Consider the following 10,781-nt stretch of genomic DNA (forward strand, 5'->3'; position numbering starts at 1 on the left):
GGGGCGGGGCTAAGGGAGGAGGGGGCGTGGCTTAAGGGAAGGGGCGTGGCTTAAAGAGCGGGGTGGGCGTGGCTTAAGGGAGGGGGCGTGGCTTATGTCGGGAAGAAGGGGCGTGGCTCGGTATAAAAGGCGCCGCCCGCGCCGTTCCGCCGCCATTCTGGGGTCGGGGGTAGAGGTGAGTACTGAGCTGTGGGCGGGCGGAGGGAGGATGGAAAGAAGGGGGTGGGCGAGGGGCTTTAAATCCCCCACACAGACCCCGATGTAAACGGCGGTCCCCGTTGCGGGGGGGGCTCGGGGGGTTGTTTTTTTCCTCAGAGCCGCCCTCGAAATGGGGCGAAAAGGCCTTAAAATGGGGCGAAACTGCCTTAAAATGGGTGTTTCTCGCTTTAAAAAGGCTTAAAATGCTTCTAAACCCCCCTGTACGGCCATTTAAAAGGCACCGAAATGGCCGTAAAAATATTCTGGAATGGCGTTAAAACGGCACCGAAGGTTCTGGAACGGCTTTAAAACGCGCTAAGAAAACAGCTTAAAACCCTCCAAAAAAGCCTCAAAACGCCCCAAAAATGGGTTCGAAATGCCCTCAAAGCGTTTTTAATGCTCTAAAATGGGTTGAAATGGCCCCAAAAGGGTCTAAAATGGCTTTAAAATGAACCCACCCCCCCCCCAAAATGGCCCCCGAAAGAACTAAAATGGCGGCCAAAGAGCTTCAAAATGGCTCCCGAAATGACTCATAACAGCCCCAAAATGGGCAAAACTCACCCCAAAACGGCCCGAATCCGCCCTAAAAGGGACCGAAATGGTCCCAAAATGGCCCTAAAAGGGACAAAAAGGGCATTTAAAGGGATAGAAAGGACCCTATAAGGGAACAAAATGGCCCCAAATGGGACCGAAATGGCTCTATAAAGGCACAAAAAGGGCACTAAAAATGGCCCTAAAAAGGGACCGAAACTGCCCTAAAAAGGACAGAAAGGGCCCCAAAAGAAGCAGAAATAGCCCTAAAAAGGCCAGAAACGACCCTAGAAGGTCAAAAATTGCCATAAAAAGGCCAGAAATGACCCAAAAAAGGCCCTAAAATAGCCAGAAATGGCCCCAAAAAGGCAACCCTATTTTATTATATATAGGGGGCCATATTATAGGGGCTATGGGGGAGGGGGGGGATTGTGGGGAGGGGGTTTATTATCTGTTCCCTATTCTTTCCTATGATGTTATTTATTGTTGCCCCCCCCCCAATATCCCCAATTCATTCCCCCCCCCCCACCTTCATTTTTTTATTATTATTATTATTTTTTTTTCTAATTTTCTTCAGGTTTTGGCTTCAATTGAGAGAAAGGAAAAAAAAAAAACCCAAAAAAAACCCAAAAAAAAAAGAAGAAAGAAGAGAGAACAAAAAAAAAGCAGCAACGAGAGAAAAGCCCAAGAAAACAAAAGAAAACACACCAAACAAATCAAACAAATCAAACAAACAACAGAGACAAGGGGAAAAATAGAGACCGCCCAGCCCCTCCCTTAAACACCCCCCCCAACCCCGACGCAGCCCCCCTCCACCCCCCATGTAAAACGACCCCCGCCTCCAAAAATCGACGCTTGAAACGTGCTGAGGACAATGAGAAATGGCATATTGAGACATTAAGCCCCCGTCCCCAAATATAGGGACCGCCCATCAGGAGCCGCCCCGCACCCCCAAAAAAAAACTGTTCTCCTTTAATTTTGCCGGCCTTTAATACCAGCCGTGTTTAGCTTGGCCATTTTGAGACTCCGTTTTGCCACCATATTAGACCGCATTTTTGTCTCCCGCAATTTTAGACCCTATTTTTGGGCCCACCACTTTTAAGACCCATTTTGAGAACGCTTAATTTTGCTCAACATTTTATATCCATTTTGCGCCCATTTAGACCCATTTTTGTTCCCAATTTTTAGACCTATTTTTGGCCCCCTTTAAGACGCCATTTTGAAAGACCAATTTTGCCACCCTTTTAGCTCCATTTTTAACCACCCCCATTTTTGCCCCCTTTAGCCCGCAATTTTAACCCCATTTTTGCCCTCTTTAGCCCGCATTTTCCCCCACTTTCGGGTCGCATTTTCCCCACCCCCACCTATTATAAAAATCGAATTTTTAACAGTGCATTTTTCTCTCTCTGCGCCTTTTTAACCGCCATTTTTTTTCTTTCTATCCCCCCCCACAGCAAACAAAAAAGGGGGGGTTGGGTGGGTGGGGGGGGGAAAGCCCCAATAAACCACCCGAATAACCCTCAAGAAAAACAGGCATTTATTTCAATGATGGCTTTGCCAAAAACCCATTTTTTCTCATGCTCAAATTCTCTTAAAAGCCCGCTAAAATTTCCCCCCCCATTTTTTTTTTTGGCCTTTTTTTGGGGTGTTTTTTTGTGTTTTTTTTTGTTCTTTTTTTTCGCAAGCGCTGGCGACGAGAAAATTAATTGGATACGTAAGTGTTTGCCCTGAGCCCCAATGGCAGCCAAGCCGCCCCCATCCCCCCCTTTAAAAACCCCAAAAAAGGGGAAAAATCACCCCTGCCAAAAACCGCGGGTTGGAGGACTGGGGGGGGTCGGGAGTTGGGGGACCGGTCAGATGGTGAAAAATTTTGGGGCGATTTGGTGCAAAAATGGTTTAAAAAAGAGCGAAAATACAAACGAGGTTTGGGGGGGGGGGTTTGGGCTAGGCAGGAGTAGGCCGCGCTCGTTAGGAAACGCCCCCCCCCCTTCATTAACAGCGTTAATTAAGCGAAGCCGCCATCAGCTATACTCAGGCGTTTAAATGAGGCCGTTGTACAGATTAGGAAACCCCGCCTCTCTTTAAAAAAAATACCCCTTTTGTTTGGTGTGTAAAAGCGACCCACAAATTCGGCTAAAAAAATGGCGGGGCGAACGGAGCCGATCGTGTAAAATCTATTACATATAAAAAGCGAGCGGTTCTGATAGGCCCCTAAAAAGGCGGCGTTGTTTTTTTGGCTAAATTTTTTTAAACCTATTTTTTCTATTTCAGGGGGGGGCAGACGATTTTTAACATCGTTATATCGGGCGGACCTTTGTATTTTTTGCGCTTGGGATCTTTCGTGGGATTTTTTTTTGGGTTGAAAAAAAGGGGATTTTTGGGGCTTTTTTTTAAAGGGGGGGGGGGGGTGGTTTGGTTTTTGCGTGAGTTTTTGCTTTTGTATTTGAATTACGTTTGCGCTGTGATGGAACTGATTAAGGGTTGGTTTGTGTGGGGGTGCGAGGCGAAGAAACTTACAATCACCGCAGCCTATTCAATAATTAGAAACGGGGGGGGAGGCACGAAATAATATGAGGGGGGGGCTTCTGAATGTGTTAAAACCAACCACCGGGTCGGGCTTAAGGCCCCGTTCTTTTTCGCCCCCCCCCCCACGCATTTTGGGCTTGCGAAAAAGCCAAAAAACCGGCTAAAAAAACAAGCGCCGCCTGCGAACAGCGCTCAAAAATGGCGCCCGGCCCGCTCGCGTGTGCGTGGCGCGCCCCTCCACCCCCTCCCAACATAGAGCGCGCTGGATTTTTTTTTTTTTTTTTGCGCCTATTCTTGCCAGGTTTTGCCCGGCATTTTTAAGGCCTTTTTAGGCCCATCCCGCCCCCACATTAAGGTGGTTATTATGCCAACCCCCACGCACCATTGATATTAATGGATTTCTATGTTCGTTAAATGCCCTTTTCCCCCCCCCCCTTTTAAAGGATGGGGTGGGGATGGGGGGTGGTGAAGGTGGTGTTAACGGGGGGGGTGGGGGCAGCCTCGTATCTATTTGATTAACGGTTGATCTTATTAACGGATTAATTCCTATTTTTTAATTAATTATCCCCCCCCCCAGCTTTTATTTTCTGTTTTCCTTCCTTAATTAACGGGTTTGGTTCAAATCTTAATGGTTTTTTTTTAGCATTAAAATGGCGTCGGGAACCATGAAAGGGAAATAGGAGCCCCCCCCCCCCCAACTCATCGCCGTCGCCCCACCGCAAAACCCCTCGCACTGTGATGGGGGAGGGGGGAGGGGGGGCTGCTGCCCCATACCCCCCCCCACCCCCTCACCCTTGCTTCCACGTAGGATTTCTATGGGGCCTCCTTCTGCCCATAGAATCCCTATGGACTCTCCCTTTAGGGACGCCCCCGCCCCAATTGTGTGTGCCTATGGGTTCCCCCTTTATGGGACGCAGACCCCCGTCAGCAAGCAGCGGATAGGAATGCCTGTGGCGCAGTCCCCCTTTATGGGACCCCCCCCATAGGGTCCCTATTGGGGGTCCCTATGGGTTCCGCCCTTTTATGGGATCCCCCCCCCCCCCCATAGGATCCTATGGGACCCTCCCGGCAATGGGGTCCTAAGGGCTTCCCCTTTATGGGGACCCCCCCAATAGGATCCTGTGGGCTCCCCCTTTATGGGGACCCCCCCCATAGGGTCCTATGGGGTCCTATGGGCTTCCCCCTATTCTATGGGAACCCATCCCTCCAAGTGGGGTGCCTCATGGGTTCCTTCCCTTTAATGGGACCTCCGCCCCCAATAGATTCCTATGGGGTCGCTAATGGGCTTTCCCCTTTATGGACCCCCACAATAGGATCCTATGGGGTCTATGGGCTCCCCCTTTATGGGACCCCCCCCCAATAGGATCCTATGGGGTCCTATGGCTTCCCCTTTATGGGACCACCCCCCCACTAGGGGGTCCTGTGGGTTCCCCCCCTTTTAGTGGGACCACGGCCCCCCCCCAATAGGGTCCTTGGTGGCTCCCCCTTTATGGGGCCCCCTCATTGCCTCCATAGGACCCTATAGGGCTCCCTTCTACCCCATAGGATCCTATTGGCCCCCCCCTCTCTCCCCCATAGGATCCTATGGGACCTCAATTTCCCCCATCAGGACATTTCTAATGGGGCCCCACTTACAGGACCCAATGGGTCTCTCTCCCCACTCATAGGATCCTATGGGATCCCCCAGCCCTAGTGCTTCCTTAGGACCCTATGGGGTGGGGGGGGGACAGGGTGGACAACATAGGACCCTATGGGACCACCCCACATAGGATCCTATGCCTCCCCATAGGGCCCTATGGAGACACCCCCTCACCCCATAGGACCCTATGGAGACACCCCCCACCCCATAGGACCCTATGGGCTTCCCATAATTGCCTCCATGGGACCCTATGGGAGACCCCCCCCCAATTGGCCCTATAGGACCCCATGAACCCCCCCACTACTCATAGGACCCTATGGGGGCTGCCTTCCCCCCTATAGGACCCTATGGGCGCACCCCCCCTAATAGGACCCTATGGCCCACCCCCCCCCTATAGGACCCTATGGGCCACCCCCCCCTATAGGACCCTATGGGTCAGCCCCCCCCCCAATTGGCCCTTTAGGACCCCATAGGGGACCCCTTTAATATCCTATGGCCCCCATAGGACCTATAGCCCCCACCCCCTCCCCCAATCCTTTCTAAGCCTTTAATGGGATTTTGTCCCTCTTTATTTCTTATTACATTCTTTTTTTTATTTTATTTCCATTTTTATCATTTTTCCCCCCATTTTATTTATTTTTGCTTTTTATTCCCTTTATTTTTGTTTTTGTTTCCCTTTTTTGCCCCTTTTTCCTCATTTTTAGTCATTTTTTGTCTTTTTTTTTAAACTCTTTTTTTTGGTCAATTTTTTTTTCCCGCATTTTCTCCCCCCTCTTTTTTTATCCACCACCATTTTTCCTCATTGTTATTCCCCATTTCTTTCCATCATTTTTTCTCCCTTTTTCTTTTATTTCCATTTTTTTTTCATATAGTATTTCCCCTTTTCTTCCATTTTTCCTTTTTTCCTATCTCCCATTTTTATCCCATTTTTCATTTATTTTTTCCCTTTTTTCCTCACTCTTTTCCGTCCATTTTTCTCCTTTTATTTTTCCATTTTTTAATTTATTTCCTTATTTTTATTTATATTTTTTCCTGTTTCATTTTTCCTCTTTTTTCCCACCCATTTTCCTCTTTTTTTCGACCCATTTTTTCGCCCCATTTTTCCCCATTTCCTTCTCACCATTTTTCCTTATTTTTTTTCGACCACATTTTTCCCTGCAATTCTTTTTCCGCCCATTCTTCCTCATTGGCTCGTGAACTCTTTTTCATCCCCATTTTCCCTCATTTTTTCCTCTTTTTCCCCGCCATCGTTTCCTCATCTTTTTTCCAGTACATTTTTCCTCCAATTTTTCTTCCTCATTATTTCCTCATTTTTTTTTCGCCCATTTTTTTCCGTCATTTTTTCCCGCGCCATTTCCTCATTTTTTCCCCATCTTTTCACTCATTTTTTTCCGACATATTTTCCTCATTTTTTTTCCCCGCATCTTTTCCTCATTTTTTTCCACCATTTTTCCTCTTTTTTTCCCCCCATTTTTCCTCTTTTCTTTCACCATTTTTCACATCTATTTTTATCCCCACATTTTCCTCTTTTTTTTCCCCATTTTTCCTCTTTTTTTCCACCTTTTTTCCCATCATTTTTTTCCTCATTTTTTTTCCCCATTTTTCCTCTTTTTTCCACCATTTTTCCCTCATTTTTTTATTTCGCCCGATTTTTCGCTCTTCCTTTTTCCTCATTTTTCCACCATTCTTTCCCTACTTTTTTTTCCCCATGTTTATCCGCCCTCTTTTTTTTTCGCCCCTTTTTTCCCTCTTTTTTTCCCCCCCATTTTTTCCTCATGTTTTATCCCCGCCATTTGTTCCCTCAATGTTTTTTCCCCGCATTTTTCCTCATTTTTTTTTTCCCTACCATTTTTTTCCTCATTTTTCCCTAGGCCATTTTTCCCTGGATACTTTTTTCCCCATATTTTTCCTCATGGTTTCGTTTTCTACTGCCATTTTTCCGTCATTTTTTTCCGCATTTTTCCTCGATTTTTTTTCTCCCTTTTTTCACCCCATTTTTCCCGATACTTTATTTTCCACATTTTTCCTCTTTTTCACGCCATTTTATCCTCTTTTTTCCCGCCATATTATTCCTCAATTATCCTCCCACTCCCATATTCCCACATTTTTCCCACCGCATGTTTGTCCTTTTATTTAATTATTTCCTATGCATTCCCGCAACATTTTCTAATTAATTTTTTCCGCATTTTTCCTTTTATTTTCCCCTTATATTTTTAAGACCTTTTTCCACCTCACGATTCCCCCAATTTTTCCCCATTTCCTTTTTTATTTCCCCCATTTTCTCCTTCAAATTTCCTCTCTTTTTCCATTACATTTCTCCCCCAAAAATTCTCTCCCAGTTTTCCCCATTTTCCCCCATATTCTCCCCTTCCCTCTATATTCTCCCCCTTTCCCCCATAATCTCTCTATTCTACCCCATATCCCATATCTCGTCCCCCAATATCTTCTCTTCCCCCCACATAACCCCTAATATCTCCCCCCAGTTATATCTCCCCCACTATCTCCCCCCAATCTCCACCATATCCCTATATCCTTCCCCCCATAATATCTCCTCCCCATCAATCTCCCCCCCATATATTCCCATATATCCCCATTATAATCCCTCTCTTCCCGCCCCAATATCTCCCCATATCTCCCTCCATATCCCCCAAATATGCTTCCCCCCATATCCCCCCTCACCATATTCCTCTCTCCCCCATAATCTCCCGCGCCCATATGCCCCCTTCCGCGCCATATCTCCCCAATATATCCACCATAATTTCTCCCCATATAGTCCCCCATATTAGTAATCCCCAATTAGTCTCCCCCCATATCCCCCATAACTTCCTCTCCCCCATACTCATCTTCTCCCAATATAATCCCCCATATCCTCCCCCCTTCCCCCATATATCGACCCATTCCCCTTCCCTCCCCATACGGCTCTTGCCTCGTTCCCCCATACTACCGCCCATATCTCCCCCCCATATTACCCCCATTATCTCCCTATATCCGCCGCCATAAATCTCCCCCGCATATCTTCCCCCCAATATCTCCCCATCAATCTCCCCCCATATCCTCCCCCATATCTCCCCCATATCTCCCCTATATACCATCAAAATCCTCTCCGCCCGCATATCTCCCATCTTCCCCCCCATATTTCCTCTCTGCTTCCACCCCATATATCCCCCCACATTGGGCTTCAATGGGAAATGCTCGCCCCCCCCAACCCCCATTGAAAAAAACCTCAATTTTCACACCCCAACCCCCCCCCAAAAATTGACCAATTCTGCCCCATTTCTCAGCACTACGTCAGACCTATAGGATCATTTAACACCACCATTGGGGTAAGCAGCACCATCCTCATTAACATCCCCCCTTAATTACTCTCTAATTAACATTAATTCCTAATTAACACCCCCCCCCCACCTTAACCCCAAATTCGCTGCTTCAAATTGGACCATTTTCCCCTTTTTTTCACCCAAAATTGAGCTCAGTGATGGGGGAGCATTTCCCAAAGCCCCCCCCCCCCCCCCATTCAGCCCTATGGCTTATAGGGTCTATAGGGTCACCCCCATTCAGCCCTATGGCTTATAGGGTCCCCCCCCATTGGGCCCTATGGCTTATAGGGTCAACCCCATTCAGCCCTATGGCTTATAGGGTCTATAGGGTCACCCCCATTCAATCCTATGGCTTATGGGGTCCCCCCCATTCAACTCTATGGGGTCTCCCCCCATTCAACCCTATGGCTTATAGGGTCTCCCCCCATTCACCCCTATGGCTTATGGGGTCTCCCCCCATTCAACCCTATGGCTTATGGGGTCTCCCCCCCTTCAACCCTATTCATTTTGGGGTAAAAAGGAGTAAAAAAGGCTTAAAATAACAAGGGGGGGCTGGGGGTCCAAGCTGACCCCCCCCACTCCCTTGTATAGGGCTTATAAATGGGGTGGGGGGCTTCATCCCCTCCCCCCCCATATATATAAATGGGGTCAATGTAGACTCATCAAAACAGGGAAAAATAGCCCAAATTTGCCCATTTTAGGCCATTTTCTAGCTGGAAAATGATCCCCCCCCCCCCCCTTAATTAATAAGGCTTTATGCTCATTAACGTGCTGTATTGTCTTTGCAGAAGGGCCAGCGGAGGACTCTGTATCCTTTCTTAATTAACAACAGGCTTAACGAGCTCATTAAGGGACCCATTAAGATTTTGAGGTGAAAAAGCTGCATTTTGGGGGTCCAAAACGCCCCAAAATTGGTGTTTTTTAACCCCCCCCCCCCATAAACCATCATTGAAATCCCTTCCTTAGCTTCGTTAGCGCTAACGAGGCTGCAGGGTTGTAATTAGCGCTAATTAAGAGCAGGTTGGACGCTGGATGAGCTCATTAAGGTCAGGGTGGGGTCGTTAATGACCCCTTAATTAGGACATGGTAATTAAAGGGGTAATTAAAGCCCCCCCCCCCAACCAGGAAATGCCTCCATTGGGAGGTGGGTGTTAATTAGTGTTAATTGGGTGGGTTAATTAAAGGATGGAGGTTGGTGTGACCTCACCCCAAGCACCCACCCATGGGGAGGGGGGGGGGGGGGGGGGGGGGGGCTCTGTGATGCTGTAAAGGGGGGGGGAAATAGCCCCAAATTGGGTTGAAATGGCCCTAAAATGGGGCAAAATGACCCCAAAATGGGGCAAAATGACCCCAAAATGGGGCTGAGTGATGATTTTTGGGGTGAAATGACCCCAAAATGGGTTTAAATAACCCCAAAATGGGTTTAAATAACCCCAAAATGGGGCAAAATGGCCCCAAATTGGGACTGAGTGATGATTTTTGGGGTGAAATGACCCCCAAATGGAGTTGGAATGAACCTAAATGGGGGTAAAATAACCCCAAAATGGGTTTAAATAACCCCAAAATGGGGCAAAATAACCCCAAAATGTGGCAAAATAACCCCAAAATGGGACTGAGTGTTGATTTTTGGGGTGAAATGACCCCAAAATGGGATTGAAATGATCCTAAATGGGGCAAAATAACCCCAAAATGGGGCAAAATGACCCCAAATTGGGACTGAGTGTTGATTTTTGGGGTGAAATTACCCCAAATTGGGTTAAAATGACCCCAAAATGGGACTAAGTGATGATTTTTGAGTTGAAATTACCCCAAATTGGGTTGAAATGACCCCAAATTGGGACTAAATGACCCCAAATAGGAGGCTGAAGGCTGATTTTGGGGTGAAATAACCCCAATTTGGGGCTGGAAGGGCTGAAGTTGAGTTAAAATGGCCCCAAATTTGGTTAAAATGGCCCCAAATTGGGGCTGAATGTTGAATGGGGGGGTGAAATTGGGTTAAAATCAGCCCAATTTGGGTCTGAGTGCTGTTAATTGCGTCGTTAATGACCCGCCGTTAATGACCCGCCGTTCGTCCTCAATCAACCCGTCGTTTTGGGGTGAAAAATGAGGATTTTGGGGCTAAAAATGGGGATTTTGGGGTCAGAAATGGTGATTTTTGGGGGTTAAAAATGGGGATTTGGGGGCAGGAAAAGGGGATTTTGGGGCTAAAAATGGCAATTTTAGGTCTGGAAGTGCTGAATCTTTGTATATATATAGGCTGGTATGGAGGGATGGGGTTTATTTGGGGGCAAAAATGGCTTTTTTGGGACCTTTTGGGGGGAAAATGGGCATTTTTGGGTTGGAATCTTCTTAGAACGGTCCCATTTTGGGGTAGAAAAGTGGAGATTTGGGGGCATTTTAGGCTCAAAAATGGCCATTTTTAGCCTTTGGGTCCTTAAATCCACATCGATACGGATATTAACAGGGTTTTTGGGTCAAAAAAACGCCGTTTTGGGTCTATTTTTTGGGTAGAAAAAGGGCAATTTAGCATTGGAGGTGGATGGGGGGGGTCAGTGTGTAATAATCCCCCC

The sequence above is a fragment of the Coturnix japonica genome, unplaced genomic scaffold (genome assembly GCF_001577835.2).
Source record: "Coturnix japonica isolate 7356 unplaced genomic scaffold, Coturnix japonica 2.1 chrUnrandom788, whole genome shotgun sequence".
Classification (NCBI taxonomy): Eukaryota; Metazoa; Chordata; class Aves; order Galliformes; family Phasianidae; genus Coturnix; species Coturnix japonica.